The sequence below is a fragment of the Lathyrus oleraceus genome, unplaced genomic scaffold, assembly GCF_024323335.1.
Source record: "Lathyrus oleraceus cultivar Zhongwan6 unplaced genomic scaffold, CAAS_Psat_ZW6_1.0 chrUn0357, whole genome shotgun sequence".
Taxonomy (NCBI): Eukaryota; Viridiplantae; Streptophyta; class Magnoliopsida; order Fabales; family Fabaceae; genus Lathyrus; species Lathyrus oleraceus.
The window spans coordinates 58,696-62,486 of NW_026112748.1; the positions used below are offsets into that span (position 1 = coordinate 58,696).

Here is a 3,791-nt window from a genome sequence, read left to right on the forward strand (position 1 = left end):
AGGTTACATTCTACCGATTCGTGTCCTTTAGATCCACAAAGTTCACACTCTGTGTGGACTACCACTGTGGTGTTAGAGTTTGTAGAAATATGTCCGACCTTAAGAGCTAAAGCATCCATTTTTGCTTGCATCATGTCCATAGAACTTATCTCATGTATTCCACCTTGAGTATCCTTTTTCTCTATTGATTCTCGTTCAGTTCCCCATTGGTAATGGTTTTGGGCCATATCCTCAATTAGGTCACAAGCTTCAGGGTAAGGTTTGTTCATCAACGCACCACCAGCGGCAACGGCGATGCTCATCTTTGTGTTATAATGGAGTCCATTGTAGAATGTATGAACGATCAGCCATTGTTCTAGGCCAGGGTGTGGACAGACTCTTAACAGCTCTTTGTATCTCTCCCAAGCTTTAAAAAATGTTTCTCCTTGGTTTTGAGTAAATCTAGTTATTTGGTTTCGAAGAACAACAGTCTTACTAGGGGGAAAATATCTAGCAAGGAATACTCTCCTAAGGTCTTCCCAGGTAGTTATTGAGTCAGTTGGAAGTGAATCTAACCACGAACGTGCTCTATCCCTGAGGGAGAAAGGAAATAATCTTAAACGAATTGCATCAGGTGAAACACCGTTGGATTTAAAGGTGTCGGCCAGTTGGACAAAGACTTTTAAATGTTGATTTGGGTTCTCAGTAGCGAGACTCGCGAATTGGTTCTGTTGCACTAATTGCAGTAAAGATGGTTTTAGTTCGAAATTGTTGGCAGGAATGAGGGGGTTTACTATACTAGAACTAGGTTCCTCGTCAGAGGGTTGGGCAAATTCTTTAAGAGGTCTCCGGTCACGATTCTCGGTCATAGCTTTCTTAATTCGGACGAGTAAGAGGCGTGTACGAGTGTAACGTTCGGGTTCCGCTAAAGGATCTACTAAATTTCCGGTACTACGGGTCCTTCCATTTACCGGCTAATAATTCCTTAGTCTAGAAGATGTAACAACAGGGTACGGAATTTGACGAAGTTGGTCCCCGACAACAGCGCCAAAAACTTGACCGCTATATTCGCAAGTGCACGAATCGCGTCAGAGTAATATAAAAGATTATCGATCCCACAAAGACCAAATCGTCAATCTATCGATTACTATTGTTATGATGTTTATCTAAGGCGGTACAAATGAGATATTGATGTCTCAAAATAATAGTAAATAAAGAAAATGATAAATGCAGTGCAAATAAAGATAGGCTTGAATGTATTTCACGTGAGTTAAACGATGCTTCGATTGTCTAAATAGAACTACTTATGGGGCAATATTTTCTACTCTTGAAAAGAATCTATTTAACAGGAACTATCGCTTTCGCGTATTCAGAACCGAGTTTACCCTTAAATTAAGACCTTTTATTGTCACTTAGAAAAGGTGTGCAGAACGCTAAAGTAGTAAACCTATTTTTAAGAAATAAGACTCGTAAACTTAGTTGAAAAGTGATTTTGATTCGGAAAGTTTACCGAAGGAGTTTCCTGGTTTTAAATCTATCAACGCGTTTGAAAACAGTTTCAATTTTTTTTTCCTTAAAGTATTAAAAATTCCTAGTTAACTAAGCTAGGGTGCTTTCTCACTCCTTGAATAGTTAAAATTAACTAAGTTTGTTTCAGAAAACTCGAATTAAAAATCAAAACAGCCCCTAAAGCATTTCTACAGATGCAATATGTGAAACATCTCTTTAACCGCGATCCTTACATTCCAACCTTTGAAAGATTTAGCCAGACATGGTAATACAAACAGATACAACGATGTTGAACATGATGAAAAGAAGTTTAGAATGTAAGGCGTGAAGAACAAGTAAATCGTGTAAAACAATTAAAACGAGCAATAAAGATAATGGCAAGAAAATTAAATAAAGTAAAGACAATGGTAGAAAATTAAATAAGGTAAAGCATGACAAGGAATTAAATAAAGTAAGGCATGGCAAGTAAAATAAAAAGGCGATTAAATTAGAACCTGCTCCAAACGGAGGCTTTAAATCTGGTACAAGGAAGTAAATAAACCTTTGACTTTGAAAATAAGGACGACATCAAAATCAAAGTGCTCCAACTCAATTACACTAAGGTGCGATAACCCCTCGATGTGACGGATTACCCCTCAATTACACTAGTGTTGTAAACTAAGTTGGAAGATTTGGAAGTGAACTAGAACGACCTATTTATAGAGGAACTCAGCAGCATGTAAAGACCATGATGCCCTTCAACTTCTCTTTAGTGGGAACGTGGAATTCAAAGGTGGCACCCGTCACCCCTCCATGGCGCCCACCATGTGAGTAAATGGGGAAGTTCATGGGATCGTGGCAGTTTCCTCCAGGTTGAGGGATGATGTGTCATGGCTTCTCCTATAGCGGCTGCCATGCAAAACGCTACGAGTACAATATTTGCCGAAAACCTTAATTTTTTGGTCTTTTTCCTTCATTTCTTCTAAAAAGGTCCTGAAAGAGCTAAATACCTAAAAAAAACAAAAAAGAAAGCATAACACAAGCAAAATGATAATAAAGACCTAATAAACATGCGCAATCTGAGTCAAATACACAGTGTTTTTCAGTGTGATCAATGATCTTCTTCAAAAATTCCTATGTATCAGATGACTTCAAAGATGGCATGAGACACAAGTTCAAAATAACAGCTTCACAATAATCATGTTGCAGATGAACTCAAATGGATCTTCAATATTGTATCAGATGAATGTTCACTTCACAAGCACTTGGTTTCATGAAAGTTGGCATTGGCCAAGTCCTTTGCATAGGGAATGTTTCCTAAATTCCAGGTCCAATAGTCTCAGATCAAACCAACAGTCCACACAAGATGTTTTTTAGGGTTTTTATTCTTATTATGTACATTAAGGTCAAAAGACCAAACAAACAAGTATATATAAACACAATGTATCATAAAATATGGCCCAAGTGGGCAAAGTGAAAATAACATTAAAGTAAATAAATTGAATGGTATGAATAATGACAAATGAATTAAAAGCTTACAAATTAAAGTGCTTAAAAGTAAATGACTTGAAATTAAATGTTAGTTGTTAGTTGATTAGGAGTTAGTATTGCTTTTGCTTTTGTAGCGGGGTATTCGTTACCTTTAGATTTATTGACTAAATCAAAAGTAAATCATACAATTCGAGTCGCCACCACACTTCTATTTATCCAAAGGAAAGGTTAGATAGTGAACAAAAACCGAGAAGTTTTATCAAATCAAAAACTAATAAAAATGTCAGAGATCTGGGTAAGGGGGTTGGTTATGTATTGGGAAGGTTTTAAGCACCCAAAACATCCTAGGTACTCCTAGGGAGCCCTTTTCACAGTTGTTGTAAGGTAGGTTGGTATTTGTGAAAAATTATTTGTGCAAACATGATTGAGGAGATGAGAGAAGAATGTACAAATTATTTACAATTTTTTTTGTTTGAATGGATAAACCCACTGCCTACGTACCATCTTAAAAAGATTAGGATCAAAACCTCGTAGTTCGGGATAAAAATCTCAAAAGAAGTTGGTGAATTGATTGGTCCAAAAGCCTTAAGTTCTTTTGTTATCCAAGGGAGAAAACTCAACCTAAAACCACAAATCCACCATGTGAGGAGAGCTTCAACATGCTAGTGAGGGGGTATCCCTATAATAAGCTTGGAAGTCTTATTGTCCATCACTAAGGATATAGGTGAGTATTATATCAACATCAAGGATAACTCAGACCTAATAGCTAATGTTTATGAAAAGCTTTGGCAAAAGTGGCCATTGAAACCACAAAAACAATTGAGTGAGTTGTA

At 37.0% G+C, this 3,791-nt stretch overlaps 1 non-coding gene across 1 annotated transcript; it reads left to right on the forward strand.

Moving 5' to 3' along the window:
• Positions 1 to 357: 357 nt before the first annotated feature.
• LOC127113912 (small nucleolar RNA R71) lies at positions 358 to 464 on the forward strand. Its single transcript, XR_007799898.1, has one exon. It is a non-coding gene; the product is annotated as a small nucleolar RNA R71 (small nucleolar RNA).
• The last annotated feature ends 3,327 nt before the right edge of the window (positions 465 to 3,791 follow it).